Source organism: Tamandua tetradactyla, chromosome 13, assembly GCF_023851605.1.
Source record: "Tamandua tetradactyla isolate mTamTet1 chromosome 13, mTamTet1.pri, whole genome shotgun sequence".
NCBI lineage: Eukaryota > Metazoa > Chordata > Mammalia > Pilosa > Myrmecophagidae > Tamandua > Tamandua tetradactyla.
In genome coordinates this window covers 31,948,630-31,975,755 of record NC_135339.1, presented here as the reverse complement: position 1 = coordinate 31,975,755, position 27,126 = coordinate 31,948,630, and the positions used below count along the sequence as shown (strand labels likewise).

The following is a 27,126-nucleotide window of genomic DNA, read 5'->3' as shown; positions in this document are numbered from 1 at the left end:
GTGGCGTCTGGTTTTGAGAAACATTGTTGCTTGAAGCTTGTATATTTTGGCAGTTTCTGATATCTGACTGAGACCTGCTTAAAAGTAACCTCCAGAATGACCTCCTGACTCCATTTTAAATCTCTTAGGCATACTAACTCTATTTTGTTTCTTTTAACAATTTCAATACCTTCTCCAGAACTTTCAACTCTCTAGTAAGCTAGAGGCTGATAGGGTAAAACTGTCTTAGTGATATTATCATCTGAATATCACTTAAAGATGGCATAAGCCCATGAAATATGCATTTCAAGTGTTTATGTATTCATGAATGTTATTATCAAATGGAGGTTTATTCATAGATATTTCTGTTTGTAGAGTGTGTTGCAGGATATGTATTTTTTCTTTGAATCTTGAGTTTTGACTTTGATTTAAACAGAGGGTACTAATGACAAAAAGAACATTATGATAATTCACTCACCATCACTTGAAGTTTAATGCATATAATTGCGCTATACAGTGAACCCTAAGTTAAACCATGGACTGTAGTTAATAGTACAATAATAAAAATATGCTTTTGTCAATTATAGCAAATGTTTCATACCAATGCAAGGTGTTAATAATAAGGTGGTATATGGGAATCCTATATTTCATGCATGATTGTTTCTTAAACCCACAACTTCTCTAATAAAGAAAAAAATGTATGTCATATTCTGACAAAATAATGACCTCAGTCTTATATTCAACACTTTTTGAAAACTTTTATTGAATATGTACTTTATGTCAGACACTGAAGATGGAAAAATAACTCAGATATGTTTTTTGTGTTTTTTTTTGGCTTTTAATAAAAGGGGATTTATTTTGTTAGTTCTTCAGAGGAAAGGCAGCTAACTTTCCACTGAGGTTCTTTCTTATGTGGAAGGCACAGGATGGTCTCTGCTGGTCTTCTCTCCAGGCCCCTGGGTTCCAACAACTTTCCCCAGGGTGACTTCTTTCTGCATCACCAAAGGCCTGGGCTGAGCTGCGAGTGCTGAGATGAGGAATGCCAAGCTGCTTAGGCTGTGCTACATTGCGTTCTCTCATTTAAGCACCAGCCAATCAAGTCAAACGTCACTCATTGCAGCAGACACACCTCCTAGCTGACTGCAGATGTTAATTGGCAACAGATGAGATTCACGTACCATTGGCTTGTGTCTGCAGCAACAGAACTAGGTATGCTCACCTGGCCAAGTTGACAAATGAATCTAACACACAAACCCAGTTTCATTCTAACCAGTTTCCTTCCTTCCTTTCCACATGCGTTGTCCTCATATTATTCCAACTTCTTAAACCTTTATCATTACGCACTAGCTATACAAACCTTTACGTTTTTTCATTCTACAGCAGAAGGGAGCGAAGTTTTCTGTAAAGGTCCACGAATTTTTACGCATTATGCACTGTAGGATCTCAGACACAGTTACTTAACTCTACTGTTGTAGTGTTAAAGTTGCCATAAACAACACAAGAATAAATGAGCATGTCTGTACTCTGATATGACTCAATTTTGAATTTTATATAATTTTTATGTCTCTTGAAATATTGTTCTTTCTGTTTTATTTTTTCTTTTTAACTATTTCAAATATAAAAACCACCCTTATCGTTCAGGCTGTACAAAAATAGTAGTGGGGCGAATTTGGTATATTGGCTGCAGTTGGCCAGTGATTATTCTTGAGTCAAGCTTTTGTTCATGCTATTCCTTCTGCCTAGATTGAAAAATTCTGGAATTTGTTAGCTAATATTTAAATATTCTTATTTAAGACCTTTAATTTCTTAATTACTTATTTTAACACAATTTATTTATATCCACGCATTCTTACATAACAGTTTCATTAACACTTATCATCCTTATCCAGTTGTTTCACTACTGAAGGGTAATGAGTACTTGTTTACCTATCTATCTATCCATCTATCTATCCATTTATCTATCTACCATCATCTATCATTTGTCTATCCTTATGTATCTATCTACTATCTACTCATCTATATTTTAATCTTCTAAGATACATAGCAATGGGCAGTAACTAAAGGAGCCACTCATCAATGCTAGTTTAATTGAAGGAGAACAATTTTAAATAGCTGCAAGACCTAACTGCAGAGACAGAACTTTCATGGAGCAGAAGCAGGTGAAATCAAATCCTGGATTTCACAAGGCCTTACTTCACAAAGGAGTGGTAGTTGTATTAATTAATAATAATGAATTAGTACTAATTGTATTAATTCAAATAATGTGAATTAATCTCATATGTGACCACAGAAGTAAGTGCTTCTGTGGTAGGATCTGAAGGACACTAGAAGAGAAAATTTTTCCGACATTGTCCTAAGTATCACCACTGGTAATGCCTTTGTCCTGATTCTCAAAATGGGACATTTTGCCACCTCATGGGTCAGTAATATTTATATATTTATCAGATATGTTTTTTGACCTTAAGGAACATGTATGTTATTATTATGTCAGAAATTCTTGTTTTAAATTGCTAACCTTTGTTACTAGGTCCTTAATAGAAGGACAGGCCTTGTAGCACCAAAAAAGGAAGAATCTAGTATGCTTTGGGCAATATCAGCAAATGATTCAGGTAAAGCTAAAATACATATATATATATATATTATAAATATGTGTAAGAGCAATCTGGAAGAACATTTAAACTGAACAAATGACATACAAAAATAAAAACGCACAGGAAAGAAGAGAGAACTGACAGTTATTTACAGCCAACAATCTGCAAAATACTATGCTAAGTGTTTTACATGGGCTATTTTCTCACTATAGTTAAGTAGTTAGAATTGTTTTGTTGTAAGGAGAGGAATAATATCATCTAATCTAGATTTTAAAAAGATTGTTCTTGATGTTTGTTTTAGTTTGCTAAAGCTGCTGGAATGCAGTACACCAGAGATGGACTGGCTTTTATAAAGGGGATTCATTTAGTTACAAATTTATTGATTTCAGAAGGCAGACAGTGACTTCTGCTGGCCCTCTTTCCCAGGTTCTGGGTTCAAAGGATTTTACTGGAGGTGTGTCCTTTCTGCAGCTCTAGATGTCTGGCTCTGAGCTGCCTCTGAGCTGCTTGTGCTGGACTGTGCTGAACTCCTTGGAGCTGAGCTGAGTCCCTTGGAGCTGTGCTGAGCTGTTTCTCTGACTTCTCTTTTTAAGCCTCACTTGTTGCAGAAAACCCTCCCCTTTGCCTATTGCAGATGTATAATCAGCCATAGATGAAATTCCCAGGCTGATGAATTAAGTCCACAGCAACAGAAGAACTGGGCACCATCATCTGGCCAGGTTGGTTCCTGAACCTACCTACTAGAATGCTGTATTGTAGAGTATAAGCAAAGAACCCAGGAGACCAATTAGAGGTTATCAGATATTTCAGAGAACAGATGATGGCAGCTTGAAAAAAGATGATGAAAATGGAGATGGAGAGAAAGGACAGACGTGGGGTATATATTGACATGAAATTGAAGGGATTTGGTGATGGATTTAATGAACTAAAAATTAGGAAAAGGGATAAATCAAGGTTGCTTCTTAGTATTTGAACCTGAGCACCTGTGGTTATGATATTGATAATTACTGGGATTAGAAGAGAAAGGAAGTAAAAAAATTCGGGGGACTGTAATGAGCAAGGAAGGATGGAAAAACAAGAGAGAAAATTAACTCTATTTTAAACATAAGTTTGAGATGTCTATGTGAAAATGTAAAGAAAGCAAGAGAGTAAAGGGACACAGCTGAAATAGGCAAAAATAAAAACCAAGAGAATGATGTAAAATATTTCCAGAGAAAGAATGTGATCAAGTACATCATTTGATGTTGAGTGAATGAGAAGAACCCTCCCCTGAGGTGCCCTCACTATTTCTGTGCAAAGCTATCATTTCTTTAGGGAGTATTTTCCAGTTTGGGATGTAGGGAGGGGGCAGGAATGACACTGCGCTAAGGTAAGTTCCAAAGACAGTGTTTTAGACAATTGCTTCAAGTCCTCTGCCCCCCAGGCCCCTACCGTACTCAATCTCTACGCCTTTTCAGCACTTTTTGCTGAGCTTTGCAAATATTGGAATATTTGTGAATATTATTTTAAAAGTCAGTCTGAAAAGAAGAGAGACAAACCTGAAAATGTGGTAGGATATCAGGGAAATTCTAAGAGAATGACAGAGGCATGGTCATACTTGAGATATAATGTAGAAGTTTTTATAATTGAGAATTTAGTGCCATAAATCTAGGTGTTCTATGATTCTCTGATGAATATATTAAAATGAATGCTATCAGTAAAAGGAGGTAGATTTGTGTGGAGAACTGTGAATAAAGTGGCAAAATCAATTGAAAAGGTAGATGAGTGAACCAGAATTCAAACACGGAGATGAAGAAAACGAGGAATGACATTGCTTTCCAAAAAGGGGAAGTTGTGATTGCATGCTTGCAGCATAAGGGTTTAGGTTAGAGGCGGTTTTGGAGAGCAGAGAACAAGCTGCCCTCTTAGCTGGGACATATGGGAGAAAGAGTACACTGCTTCAGAACTGATCCCAAGGATAAATAATGTTATCAGGGCAAGGCAGCTTTCTATATATGTGGAAAGCTGAAAGGAGTGTTTATATAAAAGATAAAATATCCTGCAAAAAATGGGTTTACAAAGGAACTTTCAAACAGCACAATGGAAGTTGTCAAAGTTTAGACTAAACCAGACAAGAATGGTAATTTAGGAGGAAATAATATGTGATATCAAAAAATGATACCTTGCTATGGCCTTTTCCTCCTCTTCCTTCTTCCCCGGTGCCATTCATTTTTCTCTTTCTGTCTACTGCAGTCCTAAAACAAACTATTGATTGAAATGCATGCCTAAGGTACAAATCATATCAGGGTATAACAGACATGGAGAGATGTGGGTAAAAGACATGAAGGTAGCAAGAGGTGAGCAGGTTAGCTATGGAAACATGCTTAAACCTCTGGAGCTCTTTTCTGATTTTTCATTTTTACTAAATTAAATTTGGTGCTTTGGAACAGTAAACAAACACCAGGTGCCTTTTGTAGTGTAAAGACAGCTACATTCATCTGTTTTACTTTGGCACAGTTTAGAATCAGAACTAGTATAGGAAGAAGGAAAACAACAAAAGAATGGTGTTGATCTTGCTTTTAAAAAACATATTTTAAGGATTACCTTTAAAAAGATAGTTGATCTTTTCTCCCTAGTTTCTGCTTTTGGAAAACTTATCACTTTACTGATTGTCATCCAGCAAAATTGCAATTTGAACTTTCTGAATTTCTTAAAGTAAAGGCTTGTTATCAAAATAGACCATAACATATACTGGAAGATTTATTTTGAAAATTAGACGATCTTTTCCATCAAATATAGGCTTAGGCAATATAAATGTCAAGATCTATAAATGTGGTAAGGAAGAATGAGGTTAACTTTCACCAGTAGAGGAATAAATGTAACTATTGGAACAGGCATATGTGTGGGGGTGGGGGTGGCTTGGAGCCAAATCCTCATACCTGCTGGATTCACAACCCCCTTTTCTAGAATAAAAGATGAAATGCAACTGTTAAAAAAAAAACAAACAGATTTCTTCACTCAATAATCTGAATGTTAGAGGAGAATGAAGCCTAGTGTTACTGTTTCCATGTTTAGGGCACGACAGGTAAAATAAGCCTAACGCTGGAATTCAAAGACTGAATTTACAAACCTGAAATCATTCTGTAACCCAGAAATGATTGCTTTTCCAGGTAAGTCTCATGCATAAATATTTGCTGTTCTTCCAAGTTACTGATGTTTGATAGATAGTATACAAGTGGATAGTATTAAACTCTTTAACTCATTTATCCAGGGTTCCAAAGGGAGGTATTCAAGGGAGGTGAATTAAGCATGCGGTGATAGATGTAATGGACAGTTAGATAGATAGATAGATAGATGGACAGACAGACAGACTGACTGACCAACTGACCAACCAGGCAGATACATAGATTTTCTTATCCAGGAATCCAGGATCAATTGATATTTTTTTCACTCTTCTCACCTTAAAAAATAATGTGTCATGGACATATCAGGTATATCAGGTATATAGTGTCTATAATACAGTACTTCAGCCAGGTACTTGATATAATCAAGGTTAACATCAACAGTGATAAGTCATATTAGGTGCCCTTGATATGATGAAAATGGACCTTACCTTTGTGGTCTCCTTTCACAAAACATATAACCCCAATCTAATCATGATAAAAGTATCAAACAAATCCCAAGTGAGAGACATTCTAGAAAATAGAATGTTTCAAAACTGTCAAGCTTGTCAGACACCGAGACAGGATAGGGAGATGTCACAGCCGGGGAGAACCTCATGAGACATGACTACTAAATGTTGTGATGTCCTGGATGAGAATTAGAATAGAGAAAGGACATTAGGTAAAAACTAAGGAAATTTAAATTAAGTATAGACTTCATACTTCATGCATCAATTCTGGTTCATTAGTTGTAAAAAATGCATTATGCTAACCTTAAGATGTCAATAATAGGAGAAACTGGGTGTCGGTTTTATGGGAACTCTTTGTTCTCAATTTTTCTATAAACTTAAAATTGTTCTGAAATTAGACTTTCTTTTTTAAGTATAATGTATATAGAGAGTGCAAAGAATGAGAATGAAATGAACACCTATGTACCCATCGCCTTACAATGTTAAAAATATAATTAGTAACATTGAAGTCTCCTAAATGTTTTTCCAGTTACCTTCCTCTACTCCTTCCATTCTCTTGCTTTTCCTCGTGATTTTTTAACATGCTATGTAAAAAACATTTAGCTTAGTTTTTGACCCTTTGAAATGCTATAGGAATAGCATTATTTTCCTTCTTGGTTGTTCAGTATTTTTCTTGAAATATCTATGCTGATGCCATCAGTTGTAGTACTTCTATTTTGCTAATTTCAATCCTCTTCCTTCCTGGTCAGTATTTTTTGCTTGTTTAAAATTTGCTTTACTTTCCAAGAAAAAAAAAGCCTTTCAGTTTTTCCCCACAGGTTTTACAGTTTTGATTTTCACATATATTTATTTGATCTATCTTGAATCAGTGTTGTCCATGGTGTTAGGTACTGATCTCATTTATTGATAATGTATAATCAAATATCTCAGCACTACATATTTACTAGTAAGTCTTTTATTCACTGGTTGGCAATACTTCCTTGGTAATATATGATATGTTCACATAGTTGAACACAGATGTGCTTTTTTTTCTTAGCTCTCTATTTCAATTGTATTGGTCTGCTTCTGTACTCCTGTATTATACTGTGTTAATTTGAGTAGCATTATAACAAATATGGTCTTGGGTGCAATCCCTTCATCTCATTTTTCCTTTTCAGGAGTATGTTGGGTATGCTTTGCCCTATGCTTTCATATAAGTTTTCAAATTAGCTTGTCACATTTCTAAAAAAAAATCTTATGACTATTTTGATTGAGATTATATTAACCGATTAGATTAATTTGGGGAAAATTGATATATCTTTTCTTCCAGTCTTCCTATCTATGAACAAGGTATATCTGTTAATTTAGTTAAGCCATTTTTAGTCTTTATATCTTTTGTGCAAACATTTGTTGCACACATTTGTTAGAATTTTAGGACCACTGCCATTGAATTTTTTTTTATTTAAATGACATTTTCTCAGAGTGTTGCCAAATTCAATTTGTATACTGGTATATTAGCTTGGAAAGTTCCTAAGTACTTATTAGTTTTGACTACCCCTTTATAGGGTTTTGAAAATCATCACATAGTCATCTGAATGGGAAGTTTATTCATTTCCTATCTTATTCCTCTGACCAAATCTCCCCCTTCAAATTTTAACAAAAGTGGTTATAACAAAACTTAATATTTTTTCCTGATTTTGTATGGGACACTTTAATATTATAGAACATTGAGTTCAAAGTTATTTATTTATTTATTGCAATTTATTTTTTATCTAGTTAAGAAAGAACCTCTCTATTTCTAATTTGCTATGACTTTTTATAATGAATGAATCAAATTCTTTTTTTTTTTTTTGGCATTATGGAAATTCTTCCCACTCCATGTTTAGGCTGTTAATATGTTTTTAATGTTGACAACTTTAGACTATGGTATCATTAGAGATACCATAGTTCACAAATTTTGTTAGCTCTCTCTTGTTGGTATATTGTAGAATTTTATTTCTTTAAACTTTTGAACTCAGACAAAGCATATGGCTTGCTTTTACCAAACAACAACAACAATATGAATGAAAGCTCTTAGAATTAGTCCTTTTTGTAATGCTTATTTTTTCCCTCTGCAACAGTAACGATTCTCATAGTAGCTGCCACACCAGCCTGGGGGTCCTAGCACAGCCCCCAGCCTACCCGGCATGAATCTGAGGCATCTTCACCCATTTTGATCCATTTCTAATGTCAACTATTGAATTTTTTATTTCTAAAAGTTCTGCATATTTCCTTTCCAAAATTTCCAATTTTTGTAGCTCCTTGAAATTTAATAATATTACTGATAATCTCTTTTTTATTCAAACATTTAAATCATACTTCTATTAAATTCTACATCTGATAATTCTATTATTAGTTATTCTTTGAGGGCTTTATTTTGTAATTTGCTATTTCTGCTTGGTTTTGTCCACGATTGATTGGGTTTTGTCATTTTTTTTTAAAGCTCTTATCTCTAAGTGAACAGACAGAGATGTGTGTTTCATTGCCCTTTTTCCAAAGATTTGCCTTTACTTCTGCTAAGTGCTTGGGGCACTACTTATCTGGAACTAATGTGAACTCAGTTATCTATATTGTGTTTTTAGTATCAAGAGATAGCGTAAATTCTAGCCTCAAATCCTTATAAGGTCAAGGTTATACTCAATTCTCTCTGAAATCGTCTTTTTCTCCAACCACCCCCAGAACCAAGGCCAAGGGAAACAAATATCCGCATTGTCTAACTAAGCCTATTCAGTTAGACCTCACCTATTAAATATGTGATGTTTTAGGGACCCTGGGTGGCTGAGTCTCTGTTCTAAACAGACACTGCTAGAGTCAAGCTTGGTGCTCAGTCTTCAGTTGGGCCCATTAAAAACAGGTCCAGGCCTACTAGCAATGGGTAGATACTGGCTTTAGTGCTTGTATATCTCTGTTAGATTTGTGCTTGTTTGTTATTGTTAGTTTTTGCCTATAGGTTTTTTTTTTTTTTTTACTTTCCTGTCAGCTCAACCAAATGTTGTTTCTGTGTTTTTTTCCTTTGCCTAGAGCATTGCAGGAGATTTTTCTTCAGATAGTTGAGAATAATATTTCTTTCTTTTAATTCCTCTCTCTCTCTCTCTTTAGAGTTTTATTAAAATTTTTGTTTACTTTGTTATCATTACAACAGGGGCAAATGACCAAAAGTTTTCTTTAAAAATAAAGTATCTATAAATTAAGCAATTATTCAATCAATATGAATTAAACAATTTATAATATCTTACTTAATTAGCATAATATATTTTCAGGATAATTTGAATCATCTACTCTGAACAATTTACACTAGTCATTGTTGTGTAATGAATTTGGTTATATAATGGCTGAATTAAGGAAATAATCTAACGTCTGACAAACTGACTATGTTTGGTCAGAGATGGCAAAAACATCGCTATGGTTTTTATCACATCTTTATTCAACAATTGTGGTAATCAATTACAGTAATATCTCTAGCTGAACACTGAATATGGCCTTAGAATATTTCTCAGCACAGTACTCTAGATAGTCAGTTTGAAAATATTTGTCAACCCACTAATCCTTTCTAATCAAGATCATTCACATGCCAAGGAGTCACCATTGCTTTAGATTCCGCAAATATATAGCTTGTCCTCTATGCAAATAACAACATTGTGGTAGATTCAATTATGTACCTTAATTTAGATTTGTCCCTAATTAATCTGGATTACTGGAGTCTTTATAAACAGAAGTTTTGACATAATCAGAGGAAGCAGCCAGGAATGGGGTGTCAATGAAATCAGGAAAAGGAAGGCATTGTTATGTGATACAAGGCAGAGGTGCAAGCCGAGAAACTCAAGGATTGTTGGCAGTCAGCACCAGAATGTTACAGACTTTGGAGAGAAATCATCACTCCTCCTAGCCTCAAAACCTTGAGCCAATAAATTCCTATTGTCTAAGCCAACCCATTGTGTGGCATTTGTCAGAGCAGCCTGGAAAACTAAGATCTATTGTAAGTGACCATCTCTCTACTTGTCTTTGTTGATTATTAACTTCCCTTCTCGAATTTTTTTTTATATACATAATCTATATATCACTTTTTAATGAGTTGCTTTCCCTTTAAATCATCCTTACTATAAACGTGATGGTCATTTCTGGTTTTCAATGCACTTCCTTTATGAATTTTCTGAGGCTGGAACTAACAATGTAAGCATACTTAAAATATAATCCTATATAGCTAATCTCCTATAAATGAAGCCACCTATGACTATGACCACGGTTAATACACAAGGAGAAATAATAAAGAAATGCTTATTGAACTTCAGATCTGGAGTGTTAAAGTTAAACTAAAATCAATTAGGAATCTTTTGGAGCTGAGTGTAATTCTTATATTTGAATTTTTTTTACATATATTAAGATATTGAAAATCTTATTTATTTACAGTTTTCAATGAAATTCTACTTGGGATACACATTCTACTTGACAAATATTTAATTATTTTTGGAAGTGAATTTACATATGTCTGTATGCATATAATATACATGCATGCATATGTATGTTTCATAAGATTTGCACATATGCATATGTATTATGTATATATGTGTATCTGTGTGTGTTTTTATGAGATAGTGTTGTTTCTAAAATTTGAGAGGGCTAGAAAAGCATTTTCAAAATCTATGTAGATAGAAAAATATTTGCAATTTCACTGATATTAATGAAATGTAGCCTTGGAGTACATGTATGAATGGACAAATGAATGAATGATTGAAGGATGAATTCCAAGCTTCTGGTATATAGACTTATTGCTATTGTTCTAGTATGTTCTTTTAGTGATCTATTTTATTTTCTGAAGGTATGATTTTCTAGTAGTTCACTAAGTATTTCACCCTCTAATTCCCAACTCAAATTCTGAGGACTTCGTGGCATCTGTGCACATAAGTGAAGAGAGTAAAATGAATCAAACTTATAGTTGAAAAAAATAAAAGGAAAATAAAAGTCTTAGTGGAAATCAAAAGTGGCCAATATACTTCTAATAGTCCGTCTGTTCATCTGGAAAAAGTAAGAAGTAGAAAGAAATTTTCAGGCATGATGATGTTATCATCTTTATAGAAATCTCCTTATAGGTCATGTGAACCACACATTTCAAAAATGAAAGAAAAAAGTCTAATTCAGGGATGAAGAGTCTTATCAGCAGTGGGATGCCAAATGTTTCTATAATAAAACATAAACAAATTTGGGTCAACCACATTCCCTTTAATGTTGTGGATATTTATCAGCTTGATAGACTAAGAGAGTATTCTCATATTTTAAAAGGATGCCAGATAACTTTGGTTTAAAATATGGATATGCATAAGAAATTTATCATTTTTTTAATTTAACACAGAAGAAATATTTTTATTCCTTTTTGGTATCTGTAACATCTTCCTTTTTGAAAACAAAAAGACATGGGAAGGTATATCTGAAATATTTCCCTACAAAAGAATAGAACTAAGGGACATTTTCATACTATTCCAAGTTGGTTGAATTCAAATTTGAAGTAAAAAATATTATTTGAACCACTTATATTATACTTTGCACAATCATAGGGTGGTGATCACTTAGGAAGAATACGAAGGAGAACATTTTTTATATTAGTGGTCATAAAGTTTCACCGTCTATGCAATGTCTCTAAGTTCATGGGGACACCCAAAATCCAAGATCAGGCATTGTAAAATACATGGTTATATTTTCACATTTCAAAGGAAACTTCTACTCATTGCTTTATTCTTTTTAAGATACATGGAGTTGAACAAACAACTTCTTAAAAGTTCTTGTTAGCAAATTGTACTGATGGAATAAGTAAATATTTCCATTTGAGCTAGTGATTTGACCATATCTAAATTGGATTTAAAGGGAATATGGTGATTCTTAATGCCATTTCCCAAACAGTTATTGGTTTCCTCATTTCTTGGCCTATAGGATTGTATTGTAATCATATTATTTACTTTAAATCTGATTGAAAATATAGGTATTTCAGCAGTCTTACATACAAATTGTCTACTCAAGTACAGTTAGCCAGTCAGTCTGAATGCTTGACAAATGGCTCTGAACTCTGGTAGGCTGATCTTTTCAAGTGGCCATCTGGAAACAACCATACCATATACCTTAGAATTTACTTTTGGGGGCATTTATGATGTTCAGCTTTAGTTTTCCTGGAAATAAAACAGTTTTAAATTTTGCTACTAGGATGCAAATCAATGTATAGGAAATTCCATGTAAAGTTTTACCCATCAATTTTTCTTTGTAGGTATTAGAGGTGAGAGTTTATTGCAAATAATGAAAAGTAATAGAAATACCTTTACAATACTTCTAAAAAATATTCAAGTGCTGGCTATGCTCAGAATGACTGTAGAACTTAGTCATTTTCAGATTATAAACAAAGATGAAACACCATAATGGGTATAAAAGTTTTAGTTTCATAGGATTTTAGCTACTTTTCTTGTATATAGGTATAATATCAAAATTATTCACACACCGTTGATTTTAGGTACATTTTTCAGCCTTTGGGAAAATGATGAATGTATAGAAATCCTTTCTTAAGTTTCCATCCCAGATATGCTCTTTTTTTTTTCCTTTTTATCTTCTAGTTTCTGAATGTGAATATTTGCCAAACACCATGATAAGTATTTTACGTGCATTAGTTTATTTTATCTTCACAATGATTCCTTAAGGTAAGAGTAACTATCATTTTTCTGATTGGGAAATTTTGTCATAGACATTAGTCTAAATATCATGGTAAGAAAAGTCTAATATGAGGTCAGATCTTTATAAATATAAAATTCATAAATATAAATTTACTATTCTAAATTTATAAAATATTATTTGTAAATATAAAATCATATTTATAACCAGTGTTCTCTTAGGCCTTTTTCATTGTGCTACTTTTATAATTGTATTTCTTATACCTAACAGAAAGGAAAGAAAGCGAGAACGGGTGGTTAAATATGGAGAAACAGAGAAAGATGATGAGGGCTTTTCCATGTAGCTTAAAATAAATAAAGGAAGCAAGGGAAAGGTAAATCCAAGTTGTTTTTAAATCTGTTAAGTGAGATATAGCAGGCACCTGCTTTGATGATGCTTGTATGGAGTCATCAGGGATTTCAACTGCAAAGATAAGCATCTCATAGTTCATTTGGAACATATTCATGAGCTAAAAGGTATGAAAAATGTTGTCTCTTAGTATATATATATATATTATATTCAACAAAAATCAATTTACAAGTATTTTTTGAAATATAAACAAGGTCTTAAATACCTATGTTAAGTAAAGAATGAAAAATGTAGAAGATTGCACATATCTTATATCATTAAAATGCTAAATTTTAATTGGAATTCTTTTAGCGTGAGATTCTTACTTTTAAATTTTTTATGTACAGTAAAATTTCCAAGGACTTTCTTTTAAAAGTATTTTTATTGACAAATCTTCACACACGTATAGTCCATACATGGTGTACAATTAATGGCTCACAATATCATCACATAGTTGTGTATTTATCACCATGATCACTTTTCAAACATTTGCATCATGCCAGAAAAAGAAATAAAATGTTAAGGAAAAACTCATACATCCCATATCCCCTAACCCTCCCTTTCATTGACTACTAGTATTTCAATCTACAGAATTGTTTTTATCTCTTATTCCCCCTATTATTTATTTATTTTTGTCCATTTTTTTTTTTTACTCATCTGTTCATACCCTGGATAAAAGGAGCATGTGACACAGGTTTTCACAATCACACAGTCACATTGTAAAAGCAATATCATTATACAATCATCTTCTAGAATCAAGGCTACTGGAATGCAGATCAACAGTGGTGGTACTTCCCTCCTACCACTCCAATATACCATAAACTAAAAAAGGATATTTATATTTCTGATCCTTAAATGTATTCTGCAGCTTTGACAGACTGTACAACCACTCCAAGGGATGTTGCATGAGAGCCACTTTCTGAGGCAGTGACTTATCCCTCCTCTAGTTTTCCCATCCTCTCATTCAGAGCCATAGTTTCCCTGAGACTGTCACCTTATTCCTCCCCAGGCATCTTGTGTCCTTGGGGTATTATCTGGTTACGAACACTCGCCCTGCCTTCTTGGCCTGCTTACCCCACCCTAACATGTAGACTGCCCATTCTCCCCTACTCATACCAATATCATCAAATACCTCCATTCTTATTTCCCATTTCCCTGGAATCTTGCTCGAGAATTAATTTCTGCAACGATGCTAGTTAATGCAAGTTCACTGTTCCCACAACCACCGTTCAGATAGCATGTTCACATTTTACACATACTTAGAAGACATACATGATAACAGGTTGAGGTAGGGTTTGGGGCCTATCAGTTTGAAGGAAAAAGAATGCAAAAGAAACATGAAGCACAGACTGGAAATAGGCATTCAGTGGGAGACGATGAGTCTGTTAATAAATGTCCAGTATAGGCAAACTATAGAGACTTAAGTAGATTCGAGGCTGTCTTGGGCTTAAAGGTGTTAGTGAGTAAGTCTGAGAGATGGACTGCTCCTAGGTATAGGCTGTCATTTTGGGGTGTTCTAAAAGTAGGTTGTAGTGGTGCTTGCAAATTTCTATGAATTTTGTGCAAGTAATAAATGGGAAATGATCTGAAGAAGCAAGAGTGACAGAACAGGGAGAATAAGAGATTGAAGCAGGGTGATTTGTACAAGAATGTTCATAGCGGCATTATGGAAAATTGTCCCCCAAATGGAGCCAACCCAAATGTCCATCAACTGATGTATGAGAACATAAACTGTAGTGGTGTTTGCAAATTTCTATGAATTTCCTTAAAAATCCTTTAACTGTATTCTTTAAATGGATGATTTTATGGTATACAAATTATCAATAAAGATAATAAGAGTATAATACAGTATATATTCAGATGTTGATTTTAAACATACTATGTACTCTCATTATTGCATAGAATCACAAACAATCTCTGCTGAGCTGTAGGATAATGAATTATATTTAATTTTCAGGAACCTGTGTGATAAAGAACATAGGAATTTGTAACAGTTTATGCATGTGTTAAAAGTTACAGAGCCATAGCAATGTATGCATAGTACCCCTTTGTTTGCCATTATTGATGCGTTTTAGTTGATGACAGATTTGTGCTTAGTGATTTTCTTAAACAAGAGTAGTTTAGAATCCAAATACTGAATATTTCTAGGTTTAACACACAGATCAGTCCTCCATTTATATTTGTCATTTTATCGTAGATATGTTTTTTCCTGAACATAAAGGTGGTAAACTAATACGTAGTTCTAATTCAGTTATACATTTCAAACCATGGTGAAGGGTAGATATATTTTTTTTAAAGATGTCAACATTAAAAGGTGCCCTGGTAGAACATTCTGAGACAAATTGAGTCTCAGCAGGATTACCAAATTTAGAGTTTGTAGGCTTATAATTTCCTCTTGGAAAAGAAAGCCATTCATGAGTTTGTAAAATTTGAGAGTAGAACAGTAAGAGATAATGTAACATGTTGTACCTGAATTCTGAGAAAATGCTTGTTCTCCTTTTCATCTCTGCCATGTAGTCTGAGATTATTGCACCTCACTATACTAATCAGAGACATTTGTTCAAAAGTCAACAGTGGTGACTGAGGAGAATATAAACCAACCTGGAGAGATGCAATCATGCTCCATCCAGATAGCGTATGAGATTGAATAATGCACAGTTATTATTCAGGAACCATGTGGACAAAGAAAGAAGTACTTTGAAGGAAATAAGGTTTACTTCTAAACTATAAAATAAAAATCAAAGGCTTGGTCCTTGCATTTGAAAATATCAGAAATTATTTGTCACCTAAAAATCAGTTAAAAATATGCTACAAGCCTCCATGGAGGCAACAGCTTGTGAGATATAATCTCAGTAGATTTATAAAAGCTCATGTCTCTAAGGGACTCTCCTTTGCTCAAAAAAATGTCATGGGGATGTATGTCTTAGGTAGTGTTTATGAACACTAGACTTATTCAGAATGTTCTTTAAACAATTCCTGTGTTCTCTGTGGCAAACTACCTGCATGTATTTATTGTGGTTTCTTGCCATCTGAAGTCAGACTGACTAATGTATATGAATTTACGTTACTCACACAGCTTCTACACATCAAGTCACTTAGAAGCGTTCTTAACCTCAAGAGGATTTTTATGTAGTTATTCAATTAAAGTTTTTTTCTTTTTTTTTTTTTTTTGCGGGGGTGGTGGGGTACATGGCCCAGGAATCAAACCCAAGTCTCCTACATGGAAAGCGAGCATTCTACCACTGTACTACCCACCTACTCTCAGTTAAACTTTTTAAAAAATATATGTGCATGCTTTCAATCAGCCTTGGGATGAAAGTAATTACATAGCTATAATTCACTCCTTAAGTTCTACTCTTTCTGTTTGCCCTCTTGACAAATTCAAGGAATCAAATTACATGATTTTTAAACATAGCTATTATGTTTATTTGAGTGGAAATTGTCGGAATTCACCTTAAATTAAGTGAAATAAAACATAAGAGATAGAGAGGGCAGAAAAAGCACATTAATAGCTGTATAGCTTGGATATACTTGCAAAGCATTTCTTAAAGGACTGTTCTCTCTGATATTTACTAGGAAAATAGCCCAGTAATCTCATCAGTTAAGTTCTGTGGAATTTTAGACAAATTATATTTTGATATTCCTTTCTAATGTTTATTAGGTGTTTTTCCTTAAGTGAATTTATATAACTTTTCTCTTTTTTTGCCATCGATTTTATTGTGGTAATCATATCTTACCTGACATCAGGTTTGGAAGAGTTAATAAAAATTTCTAAAGTCACTGCCATAGTGCCTGACATATAGTGAGTGTTCCATAAAGGGTTGCTAGGATTATTATTAAGAGAGTTCACCCCTTTAATAAATGAAATAAATGAGGTTTGCCTTTGTGTTCTCCTATCATCCTTTTGAATCAACCTCTTCTTGTCTCTTATCTGTTCCTCATTCCATTGGCTTTGATAGCTTCATATTGCTTTCCTTTCAAGGATCTGGATCTAAATCTCCTTTTATCCACTCACTTTATTTCACAATAAGCTGTTGTGTTAATATGTGTCATAAAAATATCTATAAAGGACAATGCATGATGGTACTTCACCACCATGAGTAATAAATAGTGCAGTAGGGAAAATGCCTTTAACCTAAACAGTAACATTTTAGAGATGAGATTTAAAGTATAGTATAGTCAAGTTGCATAGACGTTCCTTGCAGAAGATTATGGCAGTACTCAATTTATTTGAAGTTGTTGAATATCTTACGAGACTGTTAGCACTTTTACTATAGGTAAGGAAATAAATTAAGACCGTAAGCGTTTTTCTTGTTGTTTCAGATTCACTTTCTCATGGTTTTTCCTGTACTATGTGCACATCTTTCTCTTGTTACAAACAAATGGAAAGACTCAAATTGGAAGGCAGCGCCACCTATTCCCAGTTCCAACTTTCAACACATTGGATTATCTCAGAGATTTAGCACAGTTCAAATCCCCTTCCTTCCTAAAATCTTGTAATCTTTCTTCCCATCTTCACTGGTTGCTCCTTTACACTCTTTATTGTTTATTCCTCCTTCTCCGCTAAACGTAGAAGCGATGAATTTCTTCAGGTCCTTGTGGAGAGAGAGCCCTTTTCTACTCTCTGTATTGTATCCCGAGGAGTCTCTTCCATTATCAAACTGCAATCTCTAGCCTACAATCGGCCACTCTGAACTCAAACCTCACATTTCAAATTTAACACATATCAAATGAAAATTTCAGCTCTGCAAACTTCTTACTCAAACAACAATATCTCTCCACACACCATTTTTAAATGTGTTTTTTCCACTCAAAGAATTGCTAATGAAAAATGTTGGTGTTATTTTTGCCTTTCTCTTTTTCATTTTCTCTCGTAAATGCTCCCTGAAAATCTATTATTATTTTCTGTTAACTGAATTTGTCAAGTCATCAAGCTTATTTATATGCTTCAAATGTGTTTCACTTTATTTATTTTTCTTCCCATGTCAATGTTACAGCTAGGAAAAGCCACATGATCGTAAGGAATAAAGCAATATAACCAAAAGTCAGTGGCTCTACACTTACATGCTGCTCATTTAAGTTAAATAATGTAAATAGAATAAATAAATGATGTTGACTGAAATTGTTATTAATAATATTTAATAGTTATAACAGTTATTATTATCTTGAGATCAAATGATTTTGTTTGCTTTTTAAATACTTCTTGTTATTCTTATAACTCCCAGTACTATCTCATCTTCATTCATATCTTTTCTCTTTAATATTTTCTTAATAGTGTAAAACACCCAAGTAAAATGCTGCTTACAGTTGATTGTATTCAGGGAAATAGGATGATGATATTGATAAACACAATCAAATGATACAGTTGAGAGCTAAGAAAATAATTTTTAAAGAAATACTCTGCAGTACAGTAATGGAAAACTCAACTGTAGCTAGCATTATTTTCTAGGATTGTATTGTATGTAATCTATTATCCTCACATACAGTTTTTACTTATTCAAAAATATTGATCATCTGCTACATGCTGGGTAGCTATTCCAGTTGCTGAGGAGAAAGCCATAAACATGAAAAAGTCACTGACCTCAGGTGGCTTATATACTAGGGAAGGAGAGAGATGATAAACAAGTATATAGTATATGTGGCAAGAAGTGCTTTCAAGAAGAAATCAGGATACACTGAATTGTTTACAATTCAAACACAATAATTGGAAGAGATAGTATCTCTTGCAGAGGGTGAGGGGTAGAGATTAGCACCTTTCTCTTCCCCGTTTTGGTCAAGAAACCTTTCTCAATCCCATGATGCCAGGGCAAGGCTCATCTGCTGAAGTCAGGTCCCATGCTGACGGGGAGATTGACACCCCTGGGAGTCATATCCCACGTAGAGGGGAGGCAGTGAGTTTACTTGCAGAGTTGGCTTAGAGAGCGAGGCCACCTGGGAACAGCAAAAGAGTTTCTCTTGGGGTGACTCTTAAGCATAGTTATAAGTAGGCTTAAATTCTTCTTTGCAGGAATAAGCTTCATAAGGGTAAGCCCCAAGATCAGGGGCTCAGCCTGTTAAACTGGTAGTCCCCAGTGTTTGTGAGAATATCAGGAATTCCCACCTGGGGAAGTTTAATATTTCCACATTTCCCCCCTGTTCCTCTAGGGGACTTTGCTAATACCTTTTTATTTTCTGCCCAGATTACTCTGGGATGTATTGGAGTATCACACTAATAGGTACAAACCAACAAGGTCTCATTCCCTATTTATCTCATGTATTCTTGAAGATAAAGTCTGAACAAGAAAAACTATGCCCTGGAAAGATACGCTATGATACAAAACTAATACATCAAGCTTTCATGAAGATTATTTTAATAATCAAAGAGTTAGTGAATTCACCTTATGTCTGCTCTTGTTTTCCCTAAGGCAAGCTCCCAGCGCATACTTAAATAGTTGTAAAAATAAGCCTTAAAATGTAAATTTCTAGCCTAGCATGTGTAGATGAATGGATTCCATTAAAGTCAGTGGAATTCATGGAGTTAAGTTCTTTTTTCATTTGCCTTAAAAATTGAAGCCCTAAGCAAGTTTTGCAAATAGCAAGCTTTGAAAATGGCAAGAGAAATAACAGTTTAGTCATGAACTTACTGCTCTTAGTATTAATGTACTAATTCATTATGTCAATGCTTCTGTAACTAAAGTCACTTTCCTTTAGGTTTCTAAAGCCAAAATGCCTGCCATAATTAAAACCTGGATTTGAGCTATGTATTATATCCCTCTCCCCATCATTTTGGATTTCTTAGAGTATCCTATATCAAATGCTTTTAGATAATTCTTCAAAATCCATGATGATTTTCTAATTTAATAGTTTGTATTTCATGAAAAAATTAAGTTGATTAAATGTGAGGAAAATCCACACCCGGGTGTATTGTAAATCCTAAAAAAATGTTTATTAGACTTAATAGCTCTCAACAGGAATCAGCAAACTGTGTTCTGCCACATGTTTTTGTTTTTTGTTTTTGCATGGGCAGGCACCGGGAATCGAACCCGGGTCTCCCACATGGCGGGCGAGAATTCTGCCACTGAGCCACTGTTGTCCACCCTGCCACATGTTCTTTTAAATAAAGTTTCATTTGTTTACATATTTTCTATAGCTATTGATTTCATGTTATAATCACAGATTTAAGGAAAGGAGAGGAAAAGAAGTGAGTAAAGTCTCTTTTCTCCATGGGTCTCAGACAGTTGGCCAATTTGTTAGCATTAAGTGATATGGCATTCTGTAGTCATCATTTTTTCTTTTTTCTTTCTCCCCATATTCTTACCATATTGTGAAGTTGGAATTTCAGCCTTTTTAATGGAGAGAAGCTTCTACTTTTCCATTCACTGTTCATTGGCTTGTCCCAATAAGAGGAAGATGGTTGAAATCAGCTATCCTTCTCTACACGTTTCTCTTTTGAGCAGAATAATGATTTTAAAAATCACAAATTTCTTGGGTTCATTGCAATTCTGGGGACAAAGAGCCTGATCCAAGCCAATATCTCCATATGTCTGAATTGGATGAGTCTGCTGTGAAGAACCAAATATTCCCACGTGTAAGCCCAAAGGTTAATTTGGGTGTAAAATCATGTTAAACCTGATTTGGGCCTCCAATTCAAACCACATTCTTTGACAGCTGTCCTGGTAGTATTCAAAATAACTGCTATTTTGATTATGATTTATTTCTGTTTCAATTTCCCAGTTGACTGAGAATTTGGAGAAGAGAGAAGAGTGAATAAATACAGTTATCTAATTGCAGCATATGGTGCTGACACTGGACCCCACATCTGGCAGGGAAGAATTCTACTACTGAATGGCCAATGTTTGGTAAGTCCAACTAATGTGAACAAAAGTTTGGTAAATAGAGAGGAGATATCCTTCTTTCCATATAACTACATGCCTTGTGGTTCAAAAAGTAAACTCATTTTCTTTCTCAGAAGCATTGAGAAGGTAGTTTCTGCCTTCTTTCTATCCTAGTACGTACACCTTTGCAGGAGAATTCTTTGCTTTGGGCAGAAAGGAAAAGAGATCAATTATGATCTTTTGGAGTCTCTATGCTTTGCTTTTCTGTACATAGATGCAGTTCTCCTCTTTCTCTCACTTGCATGAATTATACAGACCCAGTTCAGGGCTGTGCTACTGCATTATAAACATAGCCTCTGGTTCCAGCCTCCATTGCTCTCTGTCCAAAGAATACCTCCAGAAGATATAGAGGAATTAAATAAATGTTTATTTAGGGAAACTTACATCCAGGAGACATGGTCCAGGGTGACAGTGGGACTCCAGTAGTGCTCTGCCATTCAAGGGATGCTATTCAGCAATATACATAGGAAGAGAGCAAAGAAGGCACAATGCCAGAGGCTTAATAAATCACAGGACTTTGGAGGTATTCGGTGGACTGTGCATAGCCTTTCTCAACATTCTTTCTCATGGTTTTTGCACACAGGTCCTCTACTCTGTGGTCACAAGACTGGGTTTCTACACTGGTTCTCATGGCTATCTTTGCCAGATACCTGTTTCTTCCTGTGACAGCCCAGTGTACTGATCATGCTGTGTGCACCTGGTACTCCCTGTCCATAGATCAGTGATGGCTGGTTCCCATGGGAACACAGTGGGAAATAAGTTGCAACAAGCAAGGAGCGAAAGGTTTGCCCAAATAAAACTATGATTCTTATAAGGACCCACAGCAGGTCTAGGCTTCTTCAGACTCTTTTGAGCTCTAGGATTGTGATTGAAAACTGTAAAGTAAATCAGTAGTCTCGTCGTAACTGCTCTAGAAACCCAATCTCGTGACAAATGAGGAGGGGGCTGAGCATGTCCAGTTTCATGGTTACGAGGTTTGTGCAGTTGCACAGAGCCCCATGCTTAGAAGGTCCAGAGCTTGTGCTTTAATCTTCTGCTGTCACTGCCTTGAAATTTCCTTTCTTTTATTTATTTATTTATTTATTAAATTAAAAAAAAATTAACAATAAATGAACAAAAGCACTCTTAACATATGATCATTCCATTCTACATATATAATCAGTAGTTCATAATATCATCACATGGTTGCATATTCATCATCATGATCATTTCTTAGAACATTTGCATCAATTCAGAAAAAGAAATAAAAAGACATCAGAAAAAGAAACAAAATGAAAACATTAAAAAAAGAGATTATACATACCATACCCCTTGCCCCTTCCTTTCATTGATCACTAGCATTTCAAACTAAATTTATTTTAACATTTTTTCTCCCTGTTATTTATTTATTTATTTATTTATTTATTTATTAAAGAAAAAAAGAAATTAACCCAACACTTAGAATCATTCCATTCTATTCTACATATGCAATCAGTAATTCTTAACATCATCACATAGATGCATGATCATCATTTCTTAGTACATTTGCATCAATTTAGAAGAAGAACTAGCAAAACAACAGAAAAAGATATAGAATGTTAATATGGAGAAAAAAATAAAAATAATAATAATAGTAAAAAAGAAAAAAGACAAACAAACAAACAGACAGACAAAAAAAAAAAACCTATAGCTCAGATGCAGCTTCATTCAGTTTTTTAACATGATTACTTTACAATTCGGTATTTTTCTGCTGTCCATTTTTGAGTTTTTGTATCTAGTCCTGTTGCACAGTCTGTATCCCTTCAGCTCCAATTACCCATTATCTTACCCTGTTTCTAACTCCTGCTGGACTCTGTTACCAATGACATATTCCAAGTTTATTCTCGAATGTCCATTCACATCAGTGGGACCATACAGTATTTGTCCTTTAGTTTTTGGCTAGACTCACTCAGCATAATGTTCTCTAGGTCCATCCATGTTATTACATGCTTCATAGGTTTATCCTGTCTTAAAGCTGCATAATATTCCATCGTATGTATATACCACAGTTTGTTTAGCCACTCGTCTGTTGATGGACATTTTGGCTGTTTCCATCTCTTTGCAATTGTAAATAACGCTGCTATAAACATTGGTGTGCAAATGTTCGTTTGTGTCTTTGCCCTTAAGTCCTTTGAGTAGATACCCAGCAATAGTATTGCTGGGTCGTATGGCAATTCTATATTCAGCTTTTTGAGGAACTGCCAAACTGCCTTCCACAGTGGTTGCACCATTTGACAATCCCACCAACAGTGGATAAGTGTGCCTCTTTCTCCGCATCCTCTCTAGCACTTGTCACTTTCTGTTTTGTTGATAATGGCCATTCTGATGGGTGTGAGATGATATCTCATTGTGGTTTTGATTTGCATTTCTCTAATGGCCAGGGACATTGAGCATCTCTTCATGTGCCTCTTGGCCATCCATATTTCCTCTTCTGGTAGGTGTCTGTTCAAGTCTTTTTCTCATTTTGCAATTGGGTTGGCTGTCTTTTTGTTGTTGAGTTGGACAATCTCTTTATAAATTCTGTATACTAGACCTTTATCTAATATGTCATTTCCAAATATTGTCTCCCATTGTGTAGGCTGTCTTTCTACTTTCTTGATGAAGTTCTTTGATGCACAAAAGTGTTTAATTTTGAGGAGCTCCCATTTATTTATTTCCTTCTTCAGTGCTCTTGCTTTAGGTTTTAGGTCCATAAAACCGCCTCCAATTGTAAGTTTCATAAGATATCTCCCTACATTTTCCTCTAACTGTTTTATGGTCTTAGACCTAATGTTTAGATCTTTGATCCGTTTTGAGTTAACTTTTGTATAGGGTGTGAGATACGGGTCCTCTTTCATTCTTTTGCATATGGATATCCAGTTCTCTAGGCACCATTTATTGAAGAGACTGTTCTGTCCCAGGTGAGTTGGCTTGACTGCCTTATCAAAGATCAAATGTCCATAGATGAGAGGGTCTATATCTGAGCACTCTATTCGATTCCATTGGTCGATATATCTATCTTTATGCCAATACCATGCTGTTTTGACCACTGTGGCTTCATAATATGCCTTAAAGTCAGGCAGTGTGAGACCTCCAGCTTCGTTTTTTTCCCTCAAGATGTGTTTAGCAATTTGGGGCACACTGCCCTTCCAGATAAATTTGCTTATTGGTTTTTCTATTTATGAAAAATAAGTTGTTGGGATTTTGATTGGTATTGCATTGAATCTGTAAATCAATTTAGGTAAGATTGACATCTTAACTATATTCAGTCTTCCAATCCATGAACACGGTATGCCCTTCCATCCATTTAGGTCTTCTGTGATTTCTTTTAACAGTTTTTGTAGTTTTCTTTGTATAGGTCTTTTGTCTCTTTAGTTAAATTTATTCCTAGGTATTTTATTCTTTTAGTTGCAATTGTAAATGGGATTTGTTTCTTGATTTCCCCCTCAGCTTGTTCATTACTAGTGTATAGAAATGCTACAGATTTTTGAATGTTGATCTTGTAACCTGCTACTTTGCTGTACTCATTTATTAGCTCTAGTAGTTTTGTTGTGGATTTTTCCGGGTTTTCGACATATAGTATCGTATCGTCTGCAAACGGTGATAGTTTTACTTCTTCCTTTCCAATTTTGATGCCTTGTATTTCTTTTTCTTGTCTAATTGCTCTGGCTAGAACCTCCAGCACAATGTTGAATAATAGTGGTGATAGTGGACATCCTTGTCTTGTTCCTGATCTTAGGGGGAAAGTTTTCAATCTTTCCCCATTGAGGATGATATTAGCTGTGGGTTTTTCATATATTCCCTCTATCATTTTAAGGAAGTTCCCTTGTATTCCTATCTTTTGAAGTGTTTTCAACAGGAAAGGATGTTGAATCTTGTCAAATGCCTTCTCTGCATCAATTGAGATGATCATGTGATTTTTCTGCTTTGATTTGTTGATATGGTGTATTACATTAATTGATTTTCTTATGTTGAACCATCCTTGCACACCTGGGATGAATCCTACTTGGTCATGATGTATAATTCTTTTAATGTGTTGTTGGACACGATTTGCTAGAATTTTATTGAGGATTTTTGCATCTATATTCACTAGAGAGATGGGCCTGTAGTTTTCTTTTTTTGTAATATCTTTGCCTGGTTTTGGTATGAGGATGATGTTGGCTTCATAGAATGAATTAGGTAGTTTTCCCTCCACTTTGATTTTTTTGAAGAGTTTGAGGAGAGTTGGTACTAATTCTTTCTGAAATGTTTGATATAATTCACATGTGAAGCCGTCTGGTCCTGGACTTTTCTTTTTAGGAAGCTTTTGAATGACTAATTCAATTTCTTTACTTGTGATTGGTTTGTTGAGGTCATCTATGTCTTCTTGAGTCAAAGTTGGTTGTTCATGTCTTTCCAGGAACCCCATTTCCTCTAAATTGTTGTATTTATTAGCGTAAAATTGTTCATAGTATCCTGTTATTACCTCCTTTATTTCTGTGAGGTCAGTAGTTATGTCTCCTCTTCCATTTCTGATCTTATTTATTTTTATCCTCTCTCTTCTTCTTTTTGTCAATCTTGCTAAGGGCCCATCAATCTTATTGATTTTCTCATAGAACCAACTTCTGGTCTTATTGATTTTCTCTATTGTTTTCATGTTTTCAATTTCATTTATTTCTGCTCTAATCTTTGTTATTTCTTTCCTTTTGCTTGCTTTGGGGTTAGCTTGCTGTTCTTTCTCCAGTTCTTCCAAGTGGACAGTTAATTCCTGCATTTTTGCCTTTTCTTCTTTTCTGATATAGGCATTTAGGGCAATAAATTTCCCTCTTAGCACTGCCTTTGCTGCCTCCCATAAGTTTTGATATGTTGTGTTTTCATTTTCATTTGCCTCGAGGTATTTACTAATTTCTCTTGCAATTTCTTCTTTGACCCACTGGTTGTTTAAGAGTGTGTTGTTGAGCCTCCATGTATTTGTGAATTTTCTGGCACTCCACCTATTATTGATTTCCAACTTAATTCCTTTATGATCCGATAAAGTGTTGTGTATGATTTCAGTCTTTTTAAATTTGTTAAGACTTGCTTTGTGACCCAGCATATGGTCTATCTTTGAGAATGATCCATGAGCACTTGAGGAAAATGTGTATCCTGCTGTTGTGGGATGTAATGTCCTATAAATGTCTGTTAAGTCTAGCTCATTTATAGTAATATTCAGATTCTCTATTTCTTTATTGATCCTCTGTCTAGATGTTCTGTCCATTGATGAGAGTGGTGAATTGAAGTCTCCAACTATTGTGGTATATGTGTCTATTTCCCTTTTCAGTGTTTGCAGTGTATTCCTCACGTATTTTGGGACATTCCGGTTTGGTGCATAAATATTTATGATTGTTATGTCTTCTTGTTTAATTGTTCCTTTTAATAGTATATAGTGTCCTTCTTTGTCTCTTTTAACTGTTTTACATTTGAAGTCTAATTTGTTGGATATTAGTATAGCCACTCCTGCTCTTTTCTGGTTGTTACTTGCATGAAATATCTTTTCCCAACCTTTCACTTTCAACCTATGTTTATTTTTGTGTCTAAGATGTGTTTCCTGTAGACAGCATATAGAAGGATCCTGTTTTTTAATCCATTCTGCCAGTCTATGTCTTTTGATTGGGGAATTCAGTCCATTGACATTTAGTGTTATTACTGTTTGGATAATATTTTCCTCTACCATTTTGCCTTTTGTATTATATATATCATATCTGACTTTCCTTCTTTCTACACTCTTCTCCATACCTCTCTCTTCTGTCTTTTCATATCTGACTCTAGTGCTCCCTTTAGTATTTCTTGCAGAGCTGGTCTCTTGGTCACAAATTCTCTCAGTGACTTATTGTCTGAGAATGTTTTAATTTCTCCCTCATTTTTGAAGGACAATTTTGTTGGATATAGGAGTCTTGGTTGGCAGTTTTTCTCTTTTAGTAATTTAAATATATCATCCCACTGTCTTCTAGCTTCCATGGTTTCTGCTGAGAAATCTACACATAGTCTTATTGGGTTTCCCTTGTAT

General features: G+C 34.6%; 2 long non-coding RNA genes across 2 annotated transcripts in view; one reads left to right on the top strand and one right to left on the bottom strand.

Annotated features, from left to right (window-relative positions):
• The window catches only part of LOC143653086 (uncharacterized), an 87,492-nt gene extending 66,471 nt beyond the window's left edge, over nucleotides 1-21,021 (top strand). The window contains exon 3 of the long non-coding RNA XR_013161077.1: nucleotides 20,944-21,021. This is a non-coding gene — a long non-coding RNA (uncharacterized LOC143653086). The remainder of the gene's footprint in view (nucleotides 1-20,943) is intronic.
• Nucleotides 1-27,126, bottom strand: part of LOC143653088 (uncharacterized) — a 101,887-nt gene that overhangs the window by 14,890 nt on the left and 59,871 nt on the right. The gene's annotated exons all lie outside the window — the stretch shown is intronic.